The sequence below is a fragment of the Choloepus didactylus genome, chromosome 11 (assembly GCF_015220235.1).
Source record: "Choloepus didactylus isolate mChoDid1 chromosome 11, mChoDid1.pri, whole genome shotgun sequence".
Classification (NCBI taxonomy): Eukaryota; Metazoa; Chordata; class Mammalia; order Pilosa; family Megalonychidae; genus Choloepus; species Choloepus didactylus.
In genome coordinates, this window is record NC_051317.1 from 61,421,697 (window position 1) to 61,439,689 (window position 17,993).

Below are 17,993 nucleotides of genomic sequence, written 5' to 3' on the forward strand. Positions count from 1 at the left end.
TAATCAACATACAGAATAAGGGAAGGTAGAATAAAAGAGAAAAAGGAAGAGACTTTGAATTGAGTTCGGCACTAGCAGAGAATGTTTATCTGTAGAGCTGTTTTTATAAACATTGGATAAGGGATTCCAAGCCCCTGGAGGTAATGCTAATGTATGCCGCTAGGTGGCAGTCACATGTCTAGAATCAGCTGAGTCAAGACAACCCAGTAATTGGCCTTATGATGTGCTTGATCAGTCCATTACAGATGTGCTGATCAGCCCACTGAGCATTAGAAAATTCTAGTTTCGAATTCCGCTTGGATGTATTTTAATATTAAATACAATTTTCAGGTCTCATTATGATTGGTTGAAATCACGGCCTAAAGCAGTTATTGTTCTCAAACCCACTGGTATGTGGTTTTCCTTCTATCATTAGAAACGTGGAGCTATGCACCTATTTTTTCCTCCTTAGGAACTTGACACTACTTCTGACTTGGAGCTGATGTTCCAAGCAAATATTTCTTATAAAAAGAATGACTAGAACAATATCTTGGGTCTGAAACAACTGGCCAACTGGGGTTTTGTTTTGTAACGATTTGGTTTTCTTGCTTGGTAGATTAAACAAAGCTTTCCGGTATTTTCTTTTCCAAACAAGGTTAAAGTCGAACAAATTACATTAGATCAAAATGGTATAAGATGCTAATACGTTTTGATAGATGCTTCTTGTATAGGTCCTCCTCTTTAGATTTAACATGCATTTAAATCTCTAATTTTGTCTGCCCAAGAAGAGACATAAGAAATGCAAATAAGATCCTTTTCCAATATGAATTCTGAAAGAGAACTGTCACTATATACAGTATTTCCATATATTTAGGCTACTAAAAATAACCAAATATAATGGTGCCAGCTTTGATCTTAGATTTTCATAGCCATGTATTTCTTGGGTCATTTCTGCCAGTGTTTCCTACTAAGGAGGGCTATCCAGTGGAGCCCAGAGGGCTTGGGGGACTCAAATGCTTTGAATGAGGTGGTGCATCATCTTCAGCCCCCAGGGTCTCTCCTGTACTTACTCTGGAGACTCTGTCCCCATGTTAGAGAGGGGGTGGCAAAGCTCTGCATAGCTGCACTTACACGGGGAACTGGGGGTTTCAAAGTTCATTTTTGTTGGTGAGGGTTGGGGAGGGGGTGTTTTTCTGAGACCCAGCAGATCGTGGAATGGCAAAAAATGGACTGCTATTTTACATAACTGAGCCTGCAGCGAGGCCACTGAGTTGTATGTTGGGTATTGGTCCCTTGCAGCCCTAATATTCCAGGAGGTTTTCTCTCAATAGACCTCTGTGACTCTGGTGCCAGAGAGTTCTCTAAGCTGCCACGTCTGGTGACAGCTGCAAATCAAAACCATTTTAGTTGCTATAAGACACAGAGTTTCTATGCTGCATAGTATTGACCTCCCCAAATGAAGAGTATCCTTGAAACCTCAAGAAAGAAATTGTCCTGAGACTGCTTATAAGCATTAGTTACTTATGAACTTCCTAATTGCAGATGAGTTCCAGCTGAGTCCTAACTGCCACTAAAGTAACAATAACATCAAGTCTGGATTACGTTTTATCAATGCCTATGTTCCGGTTTGCTGATGCTACCCACTATGCAAAATGCCAGAAATGGATTGGCTTTTATAAAGGGAGTTTATTTGGTTACAAAGTTACAGTCTTAAGGCCATAAAAGTGTCCAAGCTATGGCGTCCACAAGTATACCTTCACCATACCAATGGTGCCTGGAAAACCTCTGTTAGCTGGGAAGGCACGTGGCTGGTATCTGCTGATCCCAGGTTGTGTTCTGGCTACTCTCTCAGCTCCTGTGCATTCTTCAAAGTGTCCCTGTTGACTGCAGCACCTCCTTTGGTCTGTGAACACTTTTATAGGACTGCAGAGATTCAATTGAAACCCACCCTAAATGGGTGGGATAACACCTCCATGGAAATTATCCAATCAAAGGTCTCACCCACAATTGATTGAGTCACATCTCCATGGAAACACTCAATCAAAGGATTCCAACTTAATCAACACTAATATGTCTGCCCCACAAGATTGCATCAAAGAACATGCTGCATAGTATTGACCTCCCCAAATGAAGAGTAGCCTTGAAACCTCAAGAAAGAAATTGTCCTGAGACTGCTTATAAGCATTAGTTATTTATGAACTTCCTAACTGCAGATGAGTTCCAGCTGAGTCCTAACTGCCACTAAAGTAACAATAACATCAAGTCTTGGGGACATAATATATCCAAACTGGCACAGCCTACATCCAAAGGGAAAGCTGATTGTTCAGAGTAGTGACTACCATAAGTTCATATTTTGGTGGAAAAGCACTAGGCTTAGATCTTTTTAGCTATGGCTTTTCACCCAACAAATGCCCGTTTTTGGCTAATACAGGCCAACATGGAGGACAGGTTGAAGGTGGAGCTCTCCCATGGTGGTTGTGGCATATCATCCTATGTCCTTCCGTGCCCACACATTCATTATTTGTCAGGAGTTTCTTTTGGTACATTCCACCCTCTTTCAGTGCTTAGTCTTGGTTAATGCCAAAAACAGATCATCTATTTTTAAAGCCACTTAAGTTCATACTATAGATAGGTAAGTTTGTGCATATATATGTATGATTATATTCACAGATATAACTGCTTTTTATCTATATTTATATCAATCATATATGATGCATATGTCTAAGAGGACCTGACCCTTTTAATTTAAAATTAATAATATATTAATATATATAAAGAGAACATAGAATGAGGACCAGGCATCCATGTATTCACAGTTGTCTCTCAATGGCAGAATTACTTCTTTTAGTGATTTCTCTTCCTTTCTTTTTTATCTGTTTTCCATATTTCCTACAATAACCAAATATAACTTGTATAAATAGAAAGCCACAATGCAATTAGTTTTGGAAAAATGCATTCAACTGCAATAATAGAGCAGTGTGTGCTAACAAAAACGAATGGTGCCATTGATCTTGGAGGCTGGTACCAGGACTGACTCTCAACTCTTTGCTTACCAGGCACGGACTTGGCAAATATAACCTGTTTGTTTGCGTTCTGGCCCTAAGCAGAGGTGATAATGTTTGTTTGACCCTATTCAGGGATGCTAAGGAATCAAATGAGAAGGTTGTATGACAGCACGTTATAACCAGATTGTGTCTATACAAATGTGCTGACTTACTTCACTGTTACATTGGTGTTTTCCCTGAGCTGACTGTGCACCTCTTGCCAGAGGGAATTCCCAGGGGCTGCATCATGCACACACCTTCCTGTGGAATTCCCCAAGCTCCTGGTCCAGTGCTTGGAACACTAACAATCAAGAAGAGTTGCTAACGTCAGGACTGGAAGAGTTCCCAGGGTTAGCTCTCACAGACAGGAGTTGAGGTGTGTTTCAAAGGATATCCTGACCTTACAATCTCATGAGAACTAGGGTTGTTAGATAAATACAGGATGCCCGATTCAATGTGAATTTCAGATGCATTAAATGATATTTGAAATTTTACTGTGAGTGCGTCTCAAATACTGCACAGTTTATACCTATGCAATAAAAGTATCTGTTGTTTACCTGCAATTCTCATTTACTGAGGCATCCTATATTTGTATTTGTTAAATTTGGCAATCTCAGTGTGAACCTTCTCTCCTCTCCCCCACCTCCTTGGCCAGTTTGGTTCGTTGGCTGGTTTTTACTTATTAAACTCAGCTTCTTTAATGGCAATTAGGGTTTTAGAAGTACATGCTCAGGGCCTTTCAGATAAGGCACCCACTGTAAGCAAACCTAGTATACAATAAACTATGAGAGCTGGCTGGGTAAAGCAAAAGGTGGCTGCTGTGGCAACAGTCAGCCTTCTCTCAGAACACTGTAAACTCTAAAGAGCTCTGAGGGTGACTGACAGGACCACGTCTCGCCCTTCATTTGGTCTGGCCATTGCACAAAGGCAGCACCTGCAAAAGACAATACCCTCCCCTACCTATGGATTGGAGCCATTGTTTGGCAGCAGTGAAACTGGCTGGGGCAGGGTAGGATTGGGAGAAAGAAAGGGCAGCACAGAATGAGGTCAAGAGTAGGGCACAGACCACAAGTTCTCTCTTGTCTCAGGGTGGTGGATGAGTTGATGTAAGAGAGTTTGAGATTTAAAGACAGCTTTCCCTGCATGTGGAGCACATAGCCAGCCAAGTGGCAGAGCTTGAAGGTTGAGAGTTTAAAGGGCCTGGCCGAGTCAGTGCCTCTTCCCAACTAGCCATGTGCCCTAAGACTCCACTGTTACATCTATACCCTGAGGACACCTGAGCATTTGAACTTGATTATAGCACCTGCCTGTCTAACAAAAATATTTGAAGGGATTCTTGTATCTGATAAATTCTTACTAGCAGTCCAGCAACAGAAGATAGAGTGATGGATCAGGGAACAGCCATAGACTGGCAGTCAGGAGGCTTTGCTGTGTGACCTTAGTCAAGTCACTTCACCCCTCTGAACTTCAGTTCCCTCACTTACAAATTAAGAGGTGGGAGTTGATCATTGAGGTCATTTCCAGCTCTGTAATGCTAGGCTAACATTGAGAGAGACGCAGGATTGGCAAGTAGTGGAAAGGATTTAGAAAAACTTAGAACTGAAAGGCTCAGTTTATGTCTAGAGATGTGTTTTTGAATGAGGCCCTGAGGGCCCAGGGGTGGAGTGAGATCACTTAGGAGTGGCAAGGGACATGGGACAATGAAGGGCTGGCCCCTCTGTGATTCACTGCCTGACACTGTTCATCCCACTCTCAGGGAGGCCCAGTTCTTAAAAATAAAGCTGTATGTACCATAGGGAAGGAGCTAATTGAAAATTAAATAACCATTTGCTGGATCCTTTCTCCAAGCCAGAAAGTGTTTTGGGTACCAGGATGGGCTGTGTTTCCTTCATTCATTACAAATTCAACAAATATTTAAAGAGCATCCACTCCATGCCAGGGACTAAGGTCTGAGGAAACAGTATTGAAAAACTTTAACCCCCTATCAACAGAATATGAGGAAATAGCCTACACAGCACACCTTCTCCTCTGGTTGTTCATTGAGCAAAAACAAGATTCCACTGGTGTTTTATTTCTACATTATTCCCCATCGTTGCCCAACCACCATGGTTTGAATCATCACCAGAGAAGCAAGGAGAGCCTTGAACAAACTGTGCTGTTCTCTTTGCTTAAGGTCTATAAGGTCTTAAAGAGGAGATACGGGGTGGACAGTGAGGGAAAAGAGATCAGGGTTCAAGTGGCTGTGTGTGGCACAGCAGCCTTGGAACACTGTGTCATCACACCCTTGACCAGGGCCCAGAAACTTCTGAAGATTGACAAAGACTGAGCTGGGATCTGGGTTGCTGTCCAGGACGTCTGGGCCAGCCTCTTCATTAATGCTGGCCTGAACACACACATGCTCCCATGACTTTCTCCCTGCTCTGTGCTCCTTGTGGATTGGGGCCTGCCCTTAGGCCTCCCCAGCAGCTCCCATAGCCAACCGCACCCACAGCGACCACTCCACTTCTGCTTTGAGTACTAGGCTTTGGCTTCCTCTTCATGTTCTCCAGACCTCCAATTTCTGGTCCAGTCTTGTGTTTATCTTTGATCCTCTTGTGTTGGCACCAGAGCTCAGTGGGGAGCTTTGCCCCAATTGAAACCAGTGATAAGAGAGGAATGTTGGAGGCTATTTGGGGATCATGGAGAAGAGGAAGGTAGAGCAGGGGAGACGGTTTGTAGAATGAAGACTCATTTGGCTCAGATCACAAGAAAGAACCATAACCGCTCACACTCTGAATTTTCCAAGTACTTTCACGTATATCACCTTCAAGCTATACAACCACCCTGGGAGATATTTAAGACAGATATCATCTTTATTTACATCTCCATGTACAGATGAAGCAATTGAGGCTCACACAAATTATGAAACTTGACCTAAATCATGCAGTCAATAAGTGAGCCTTCATGTGGTTTTAAATATAAGTCCTTTCTGCTCTACCAGGTTCTCTCCCAATAGACCAGCACTCAGAAGCTCAATGCAAAAGTCTGGGCTAAGATGATGCAAGCAGGGGCAGACCAAAATGATCCCTGACTTGGCTTTCCCTCCTTGTCAAGTACAAACTGGCCAAATACCACACTCTAATAACAAAACACCTTGCATTTATGTAACACTTCATCATTGACGGTGCATTATCTCATTGTGCCTCACAAATAACCCTACAAGGCAGGAAGGATAAACCTGATTATCCTCATTTTACAGATGAAGCAACTAAATGAAGGCAGGTTAAATGCCTTCCCATGGTCACAGAGCCAGGGGATGGGAGAAGTGGGACTTGAACCCAGTGTTCTCTGCAAGTCCGTCTTCTTTCCTACTGCTTGAGAGTACGGTCTGGTCCAGGAATGGCAAATGCTTGGCACTCACACAGCCCCTATCTCTTCCCACACCCAGGGCAGATACTTGTGCCCAGATTGAGCCTCCAGCTCCTCCTTAACACGGTTCTGCAGGCAGCCATTATCAGCCAGAAGAGGCGAGCAAGATGAAAATTACCTTCCAGACTGCTCTAAGCAATGCCCATAACTGGCTCAGGGCATAGAGACCAACTGCAAGAATTGTCCTGAAGAGAAATCTGGTTCAAGATCCAAGAAGATCCTAACAATCTGACTGTTCTCATGTAATCTTACTTATTAATTTGTAACCACATCAATAAAAATGAGTAACATTTTCTGAGCACTTACTATGTGCCCGCCATATGGTAAGCACATCCCATACTTTTTCCCAAGAAGTAGGTTCTATTCTTCCCTTTTTAGAATTGGCAGAACTGAGGGTTGGGAATTTAGGATACTTGCCAGATGTAGCCTGACAGTGCCAAAAGCCAATCACCTCTCCACCTCTCTGTACTGTCCCCTAGACTGTAGACCAATGGCCTCTCATCTCTCTGTGAGGAGTAGCCTTTCTTACTTCCCCAAATCTTTGAACTTAACTGCTTGGATAAGAAAGTAAACAGTGAGGAGAGTAGATGCCAAGAGTAAAATTGCTGAGCTAAGCAAGCTCCACAGAGGGGTGGCTGGTGGCAGTTGTTTGGGGAGGAAGAGTGTGATACAAACAGAGCTTGGACCTGTGCACTAGAGTGTCTACACACATGTGCACAAAGCATTTGGTGGTGCTGAATAAGCCAGTGGCAGAAAGAGACTAGGGCTGGGCCTAGTTCTCCCACATTCTGGCACAGACTTCATAAATTAGATCCTGAATGTCCTCATTGTTATGAAGGTATATTTGTCAAGATGGGAGGATAGGTCATATTTTATTGAGCAGTTTCTCAATATCTTTTAGCTATCAAGATATGGGGTAAATGAGCTACCCTTTATACTTTTGCCCAGGGCTCTGCAAATCTTAGGGGAGGGTCTGGTGAAAATGAGGCTCCCTCTTCTTTGCTGTCTTTGCTGTTCCTGTGACCAGGCCACTCATGGGGGTGTCTGTTTCCCTGTCATTGTGGTAGCAGAGGTCTCAGCCTCCATCACTAGCTTCCTGCGTGTCAGAGCTGGTGCAGGCATTCATTTTATTAGGGCTGATTGCAGCAGGCACAGCAAGGCTCTGGGGTTGGCAACAGTGGCAGCTGCCTCCAGATCATAAGAGCGTCCTGATCATGGCAACAAGAGGGGCTCTAGAGCCAGCTCCCTAATTCAGAAGGCAGCTTGAAATACAGAAGAAAGTATGGCTGGTTCTTTGGTGCCACTTAGGGAGTTGTCCCTAAAACCTTAATTTTGAGTCTGTTTCTGCAGCATTCTCACTGATTCTATAAGCCAAATAAATCCCTGTATTAAATCCTTCCTGCTTAAACCAACTAGGGTGGATTCGGTTCTCTGCAACTGACCAATACAGGGCACTTATCAGCCCCCCTCCATGACAGAGATTCTGGTGGAAAAAGCAAATCTGGCTCTCATTGCTCCAATGAATTCTTTCCCTTTGAGAGGTTTTCTCAGCTTTGTACCTGGATTCAACCTCTCTGATTCACCCCTTCAGATCAACAAATCTGCTCCTCTCAAACAGCCCAGCTTGGATCTGTGTGGTTCCTGAACACTGTGTCTCGGGTCCTCACTGGTTTTATCACAGCCCAGGGGCAATCCCACCACTACTCCCAGCCTAGCCCTGGCTTCTGGGAGCCTGAGCCAGCAGCACTCCAGGACCTGCTTGGCTCAGACAAAGGAACAGACAAATGTATGTTAAGGGTCTGTAAGTGGCACAGCCGGGTGAGAGTCATCTGATGATGGTGCACTGGCAGGAGGATGGGGGAGAAAGTAGTGTGGGCTTGGTGGCCACATTAAGTACTTAGAATGACACTCAAAATCAGAGGTAGTGAAACACAAACAGAAAGCATTCCTTGGCCTTGAAGTCCTCCTACAGTCCTTTGAAAGTCTTTCAAGGGCTTAGGTGAAACCAGGCAGTTTCATTTTACTGCAAGTCCCTGCAAGAAAGTCTGCAAATTCCAGTGGCTTGGTTTTATCCACTTCCCCATCTCCAGGTTTGAATGACACTGTGCAGACTTACTACAATTTCACTTGAAGTCATTTTTGTCTCATCAGGTTTCCTCCCCCAGTTCATGAGCTCATGGGGTTTGCATGATTTCAGTATGAAGTCATCAGCTAAGCCCTAGCTTCCTGGACAGGAAACTTCAGGATCCTTTGAATAAACTAGAGGTAAGTCCCACAATTTGCCCTGAAAGCTGAAACCCAGAGTTCTCCCAGGTACTCTTTTGTGTGTGTGTGTGTATGTGTGTGTCTGTGTGTGTCTGTGTGTGTGTGTGTGTGTGTGTGTGTGTGTATATATATATATATATATATATATATATATATATATATGGTTCATTTTTTTCTTCTTTAAACACTAAAACCCTCCATCCTGTTTTTCCCTTCCTCAGCCTTTGCACCTGCCCTCTCAGAGGTGAAGATGACCCAGAAGGAACTCAGTCCTAGAGGAGCCAGGTAGTCAAAGCTCAGGAAATATTGGAGCTCTCTGTTTTACAAAGAATCATGCAAGTACAAGCTGGGAGCTTCAGCAATACTGAGTTTCTGGTGGGAGGAGAAAAAATAATTCTTCCCTAAGACAATTGCATGAAGATTGGAAATGGTGTATATTTTGAGTATCCATTAATAGAAGCAACATTCTGAAACCAAGCCAAATGTGTAGGCCTGGAATTCTGCAATGTGTATTGACTGAACATTCCTGATTTCCAAAGTCATAGCTGACAACAAAAATCACATTGTGGTATCACAGCCTCCATTCTTTCTTGTATACCATGGGTTCTCTCTGAGCAAAGCCCATGGAATAGTTTATTTTAAAAACCCCAGAAAGTCATAATGATGGCAACTTTGAATTTGCAGTTTGAATTGTAAAAAAAACTGATCACATTTAAAAATTAATCTAGCTCCATCTAATTTTACTCAAGTATTGTTTATTAAGCCTCTATTATAGTCCCAGTTCTGAACTAAGTTCTAGTAAATATAACAACTATATTAAATGATTCCTGTTCTCAAAGATTATAAGAGGCAAATATTAAACATGTGAGATAATTAGGAGCAAACCAAGTGAAAATAATCTGAGGAATGCTATTGCCATTAAACATGGTAGGAAGTCTACAAGAGGAAGAACAGGGAAGGTAAACAGGTAGAAAAGTATTAATTGAAGATATATTCCTTGAACTAGTCCTTGACAGTCAGGTTAGGTTTGGGAGGTTTCTGATCTAAAGCTAATGTAGGTGGCTTTTCTATGAAAAGAGATAAATATAAACATAACTTGTCCCAAGGTGAATGTGGAAAATGATCAAATGAAAAAGAACCAGAAACTTAATACTGGTCTCCTGGATATTCCTCCAAGGAACACCCCGAGAGGAACAGAGTGTAAACCAGTGGAAAAGCTGGAGGGGGAGCCAGTGTGGGTAATTACCCATGGCAGACTTCTACATATTCAATTCCTAGCTACTTGTTATCCTTGCTTTCTGCCTGTGCTTGGATGAGACACCATCAGCAAAGTATTAGTGTCTAGGATGAGGAAGGAGGGAAAAACAGTGGTGAGAGGTGAGCAATATATGAGAAGACTGGGTGGATATAAACCCTCAGGTAAATCAACTTCTTCACTGCTCTTATATATATTAAGAAGTCCAAAACTGAATGCATTGCCCCCCTCCCCATTTTCTTCTGAACCCAGTCAACTTTCTATGTTTCCCATCGTATTTGATGCCACCTTCATTATCCCAGCCATTTATGATAGAAATTTCTTTCCTTTGCATCTCTAGTTTTTAGCCATGGCTAAATCCTCTCTCTGCTAAGTTTCTGAAGAATCTCAATCATTTATTCTAGAATCTAGCATGGTACTTTGCCTGTAGACTGCCCACTCATTAATTACTATTGAATGAATAAGTAAATAAACTAAAACTAAATCCCAAACAAAGATAGGTCTTTAGCCCTGATCTGTCTCCTGAGACACAGACCTGTGTTCTCAAGTTTCTGTGGGCCAGCTCCCCCAGGAGGTTTTGTACTTCTCCAACTCAACCTATCCTACATCCTGAAAATCTGTTCCTCAATATCAAATAACATTGTTCAGGCCACCACCCTATAATACTATTGGAGGTGGCTCCTCTGTTACACTTTAAAGGGTCACCATCCTCTAATTTGCCCTCCTGAGTCCATTCATCTTGCAGCCAGCTCCTTCTTTGCTTCTCTCCTCAGTCTGGTTCCTGAGCGTCACTCTCAGCTCAGCCTCGATCTTGGCTCACTTTGCCGTTAGTCACCTTGAGGAATTCTGGACTTACTCTCCCCTATCTTCATGTTCCATTCCAGTGGGCACAACAGATTTTTACTGAACCTTTAGGAATATAAGAGCATAATGATGGCACAAGGAAAGGGATAGCCAACCTCATTCTATAAACATGTTTATCAGGCAACTTTTGTGTCTCTCTGGCTATGATCCATTCTCAGCCATGACTTCTCGCTCTGCTGTGTTGCCCAGACCTTCCATCTTTAGGGTAGATACTTTTCCCATCTTCTCTGCCAGAGTCCTAACTGCCCCCACTTCCCAGCTTTAGCAGTCAATACCAAAATGCATGCTTATTAGGCGAATGATTTAATTCTTCACTGTTGAAGCTGCTTAAATCTAGACTATGCCCATTTGTGTTCCCCTTTTATAACCACTTGGTGCCATTTAAGTTATTTTCCAGAACAAATGGGTAGTTCACTCCTTGAGATGAATTCTGCCTTCCCCTTAGGTCAATCAACTCAAACATCAGACAGCTTTTACAATGAAATCTTTTTTTGGTATGTTGCTGTGGCTGTTTATCTCAGATCTCATGCTTTTCAGCTGATTGACATTTTGGGTCTCCTATCGTCCAGAAAAAACTATCTTCCATGATGGTTAGGTTCTTGTGTCAATTTGGCCAGGTGATGGTGTCCAGGTGTCTGGCTAAGCAAGCACTGGCCTAACCATTACTGCAAGGACATTTGTGGCTGGTACTCCATGATCTACTAGCCAATACCATAAGTCTCTGTGAGTCAGATTATTTTGACTACTGCTTTGAGCCTGTTTTCCATTATGGTAGCCACACCACCTTGTCTTTGATGATTAACTGTTGCCACGTGGCTTCTGCCAACTCAGGATCCAATTAACCCCACTGTGTTTAAGGATTCCAGCTCAGTGACAGCAGTTCCCACGGTAATATCTGACTTACAGAGAAGGGTGACTACAGATGATGGAGCTAGTCTTACAAACTTATTCCTCACAGTTCTGGTAAAAGATGTGTCCTCTGGACATTCCAGGGGTGTGTGAGCAGGTTTTCCATGATAAATCCACTATAATGTTTCAATCTCTCTAAGCCTTTGAATCCTCTCCAGGGCATTATACCAGCGCAGTTCTGGCATTTGACCTCAGGTAATGTCAGTCACCTTTTGATCCATGTTTCAGCCAACCACTCCACCCAAACAAACTGTTAATGCCCTTTCTAACCCCTCAAGCTACAACATTGAATGAAGAATCTCTGCTTAGTGGGCCCATTTCAATAAATTCAGCCTGATCCAACTTTACATTCCTTCCACCATTATCACACACCCTTAATATCCATTGCCATACATAGTCCCCTGATTTCTGTCTATATAAATCGGAAAACTCATACAGTTCTTTTGGAGTATAGTGTAATTCCTCATGGGTCACATTTTGTGCCTCACCCTTCCAGGCCTGTTGGGACTTCAGTCTAGTTAGAAGTTTTCAAGAGAAGAGTGATGGTGGGGGCAGGTCATGAAAAGAATTAGAAGCATCCTTCAAGCCAATTACCTCAGGACATTCCATTGCAGTTTCATCTGATGAAAGAGGATTAATCTCTCCAGACAGAGGAGTGAGGGCTGCTTCCTCAGGGGAGGTGATTACAGGTTTAGCAGGCACAGAAGTGTTAATCTCTTTAGGTGGAGGTTGGATGGCAGGTCAGGAACCCATTTCCTCAAAGCAGCCTGGAGGTTGGGGAGCTATTTCCTCAGGGCAGACTGGAGGTGGGTGGGTGGGTGGGACTTCCTCAGGACAGACCACTACAGGTATATCTAGCCAAGACTCAGCAGAATCCAAGGTTCCAATGTCCTCACTGCCATTATTATCAATCCATATGTCCCCATCCCAAGTTTCAGGATCCCATTCTTTTCCAATCAATGCCTTTACTTTAACAGCAGACATTCTATGAGGTTGAGATTTTAGTTTATGTTGTAAATCTGCTACTTGCACATTGAGACTCTGGGTCTGGTTTTCAGAAATCTGAAGTCTGCAGCCAAAGGAAATAATATTTTCTTTCAGGGCACACATAGAAACCTTTATATCTGTCATATGGCATTTAAGTTTCAAATTTGAAGCCTTTAGCTCATCCCTTTCTCTTATAACTTTAGCATATCTAAGAACAACCAGCTAACATCATTATACCTTTTAACTCCCCAAAACTCTGTTAAGGTGTCAAAAACACTGTCACCCAGAGCCTTGCTTTATATAAAAGTATGATTAGGAGAATCAAATGGTGACATTTATATCTCCATTGCCAACTCATGCCATGGATTGGCAGTACCAACTTGATTATTGGAAATGGAGTCATTAGTGCCTTTGAATCTAATCAATGTAGAAAACCATTGTAAGAGCTCATTTTAAGTGGTTCTCAAGAACCACTCCCAGTACCAAGTGGGAGTGGTTAGTTAGGGTTCTTTAAAGAAACAGAACTTTTATCAAATCTTATATCTAGATCATGGAGTACCTAGAAGTAAAATAGATGGGCAGTCTACTAAACTCTTGCTTGACCCAGAGCCCCTTGAATGAGGGGAAGGCCAGGTACCCTTGGGGAAGAACCCTGTTACACTGCCCAAAATTTATACTGTTGATCTTCCTTGCAACCTTACCCAAGTGGACCTATGGCCTTTTACCAGGGTAACTGTGCTTTGGGGAAGAAGAAATTATCACATATTTGGGGATTATTAGACCTTGGCTCAGAAGTGACATTAATTCCAGGAGACCCAAAACATCATTCTGGTCAGCAGTCAGAACAGGGGCTTATGGAGGTCAGGTGATCGATGGAGTTTTTGGTCAGGTCCATCTCACAGTGGGTCCAGTTGGTCTGCAGACCCACTCTGTGGTTATTTCCCCCATTCCAGAATGCATATAATTGGAATAGACATACTCAGCAACTGGCAGAATCCCCACATTGGTTCCCTGACTCATGGAGTGAGGGCTATTATGGTAGGAAAGGCCAAGTGGAAACCACAAGAGTTGCCCCTGCCCAGCAAAATAGTAAACAAGAATCAATACCAAATTCCTGGAGGGATTGCAGAGATTAATGCCACTCTTAAGGACCTGAAGGATGCAGGCATGGTGATTCCTACCACATCCCCATTCAACTCTCCTATTTGGCCTGTGAAGAAAACAGATGGGTCTTGGAGGATGACAGTGGATTATTGTAAGCTTAACCAGGTGATGACTCCAATTGCAGATGCTGTTCCAGATGTGGTATTATTGCTTGAGGAAATCAACACATCCCCTGGTACCTGAATGCAGCTATTGATCTGGCAAATGCTTTTTTTCTCAATAGCTGTTAATAAGGACCACCAGAAACAGTTTGCATTCATCTGGCAAGGCCAGCAGTATACTTTCACTGTCCTACCTCAAGGGTATATCAACTCTCCATTATATGTAATAATATTGTCTGCAGGGAATTTGATCATTTCTTCCTTCCATAAGACATAACACTGGTCCATTATATTGATTATATCATGTTGATTGGACCTAGTGAGCAAGAAGAAGCAACCACTCTAGATTTGTTGGTAAGGCATTTGCGTGTCAGAGGATGGGAGATAAATCTAACAAAAATACAGGGGCCTTCTGCCTCAGTAACATTTCTAGGTGTCCAGTGATGTGGGGCATGTCAAGATATCCCTTCTAAGGTGAAGAATAAGCTATTGTATCTGGCCCATTCTATGACCAAAAAAGAGACACAATGCCTAGTTGGCCTCTTTGGATTTTGGAGGCAACATATTCCTCAATTGGGTGGACTACTCCTGCACATTTACACAGTGACCAATAAATCTTCTAGTTTTGAATGGGGACTGGAACAAGATGAGGCTCTGCAACAGGTCCAGGCTGCTGTGCAAGCTGCTGTGCCACTTGGACCATATGATCCAGCTGACCCAATGGTGCTGGAAGTGTCAGTGGCAAATAGAGATGCTGTTTGGAGCCTTAGGCAGGGTCCTATAGGAGAATCACAATGCAGACCCTTAGGATTTTGGAGTAAAACCTTACCATCTTCTGCAGATAACTACTCTCCTTTTCAGAAACAGCTTTTGACCTGCTATTAGGCCTTAGTAGAGACACAAGGCTTAACCATGGGCCACCAAGTTACCATGAGACCTGAGTTACTTATCATGAGCTGGGTGTTGTCCAACTCATGAAGCCATAAAGTTGGCGTGCACAGCAGCACTCCATAATAAAATAGAAATGGTATATATGAGATAGGGCTCAAGGAGGTTCTGAAGGCACAAGTAAGTTACATGAGGAAGTGGCCCAAATGCCCATGGCTCCTATGCCTGCTACATTACCTTCTCTTTCTCAGCCCAGAGATGTGGCCTCTTGGGGAGTTCCTTACAATCAGTTGACTGAAGAAGAGAAAACTCAGGCCTGGTTTACAGACAGTTCTGTACAATATGCAGATACCACCTGAAAGTGGACAGCTGCAGCACTGCAGCCCCTTTCTGGGATGTCCCTGGAGGACAGAGGTGAGGGAAAATCTTCCCAGTGGGCAGAACTTTGAGCAGTGCACCTGGTTGCTCATTTTGCTTGGAAAGAGAACTGGCCAGAGGTGTATTTGTATACTGATTCATGGGCTGTTGCTAATAGTTTGGCTGGATGGTCAGGGACTTGGAAGGAACATGATTGGAAAATTGGTGACAAAGAAGTCTGGGAAGAGGTATGTGGGTAGACATTTCTGAGTGGGCAAAAAACATGAAGATGCTTGTGTCCAATGTGAATGCTCACCAGAGGGTGACTTCAGCAGAGGAAGATTTTAATAATCAAGTAGATAAGATGATCTGTTCAGTGAATACCAGTCAGCATCTTTCCCCAGCCACCCCTGTCATTGCCCCATGGGCTCATGAACAAAGTGGTCATGGTGGTAGGGATGGTAGTTATGCATGGGCTCAGCAACATGGACTTCAAGTCACCATGGATCACCTGGCCAAAGCCACTGCTGATTGTCCAATCTGCCAGCAGCAGAGAACCACACTCAGTCCCTGATGTGGCACCATTCCCTGAGGTGATCAGCCTGCTAGCTGGTGGACCACTTCCATCATGGAAGGGGCAGTGATTTGTTCTCACTGGAATAGACACATACTCCAGATATGGGTTTGCCTTCCCTGCATGCAATGTTTCTGCCAAAACTACCACCTGTGGACTTACAGAATGCCTTATCCACCATCATGGTATTCCATACAGCATTGCTTCTGACAAAGAAACCCACTTCACAGAAAATGAAGTGAGGGTATGGGCACATGCTCATGGTATTCTCAGATCTTACCATGTTCCTCATCATCCAGATGCAGCTGGGTTGATAGAACAGTGGAAAGACCTTTTGAAGACTCAATTTTGGGGCCAACTAGGTGTCAATACCTTGCAGTACTGGGGCAGTGCTCTCCAGGGGCTGTGTATGTTCTGAATCAGCATCCACTCTATGGGGCTCTTTCTCCCACAGCCAGGATTCATGGGTCCAGAAATCAAGGGGTGGAAACAAGAGTGGCACCGGTGACTCACTATCACTCCTAGTGATCCACTAGGAAAATTTTTGCTTCCTGTCCCTGCAACCTTGAGCTCTGCTGGTCTACAAATCTTAGTTCCAAAAGGAGGAGTGCTTCCACCAGGAGACACAATAATTCCATTGAACTGGAAGTTAAGACTGCCACCTGGCCACTTTGGGCTTCTCATGCCTCTGAATCAACAGGCAAGGAAGGGGATTACTGCACTGGCTTGGATGATTGATCCTGATTATCAAGGAGAAATAGCACTGCAACTACACAATGGAGGTAAAGAAGAGTGGAATACACAAGATCCCCTGGGGCGTCTCTTAGTACGACCATGCCCTGTGATTAAAGTCAATGGAAAACAACCAATCCAGGCAGCACTACCAATGGCCCAGAAACTCCAGGAATGAAGGTTTGGATCACCCCACCAGGCAAAGAACCACGAGCAGCTGAAGTACTTGCTGAGGGTAAAGGGAACATGGAATGGGTAGTGGAAGAAGATAGTGATAAATATGAACTATGACCATGTGACCAGTTACAGAAACAAGGACTATGATGGCACAAATATTTCCTTCTTGTTTTGATATGAGTATGTTTGTATTTGTCCATAAAGTAAATATCTTTGCTTTCTTCTCTATCTTATCCCCTTATCATATGACATAAGCTGCATTGTTCATTTCACAGTATTAAGTTATAGGAAATCAAGTTTAAGAGTCAATGTTACCCAAGGAATTACACCTTATTCTGGAGAGATTTAATATGTTTCCAGTTGTATGCAAGACAGCTGAGTATTGTTAGGTAAAATATATGCCTGTAATTGTGCTCTCTTTAGAGATTAAGTGTGGTTTAAGGTGATGTGTATAACTGCCAAGTTGACAAGGGGTGGACTGTGATGGTTAGGTTCATGTGTCAACTTGGCCAGGTGATGGTGTCAAGCAAGCACTGGCCTATCCCTTACTGCAAGGACATTTGTGGCTGATTAATAAACCAGAAGGCTAGTTTATTAAATCATCAGTCAATTGACTGCACCTGTGACTGATTACATCAACAAAGGGTGTGTCTTCTGCAATGAGAGAATTCAATCAGCTGGATTTAATCCAATGAGTTGAAGACTTTTAAGGAAGAAGAGAGAGAACCTTCACTTCTTTGGCTAGCCAGCCAAATGTTTCCTGAGGAGTTCATTGAACACCTTCAACAGAGTTGCCAGCTCACTGCCTGCCTTATGGAATTTGGACTCATGCATCCTGCCCTATGGAATTTGGACTCATGCATCCCTGCAGTTGCATGAGACACTTTTATAAAATCTTATATTTACAGATATCTCTTGTTGGTTCTGTTTCCCCAGAGAACACTAACTAATACAGCTTCCAGCTGGAATGATCACCAAAGGTGCTAGAAAAATGATCCATTGGGATACGAGAAGAAACTATTAGGACTTCTATATTCATTTTTTAATTCTATTTTTTGTTCATGTTTACATATATTTGTCTGTATATGGTGTATTATATACATATGTGGAGAGTAAAAAAAATATTTGCAGAGAAGACTATGAGATCAAAAAGTGAAGAGACCCTTGTCCCAGTGGGCAAAATCTCAATCCTCAGCATAGTTTTCAAGCCCTTTGCAAAGAATGCTTAGTAGTGTTTCATTTGTTAAAGGGTAATTTTCATAAAAAGATAAAAAATTATGACTCTTATA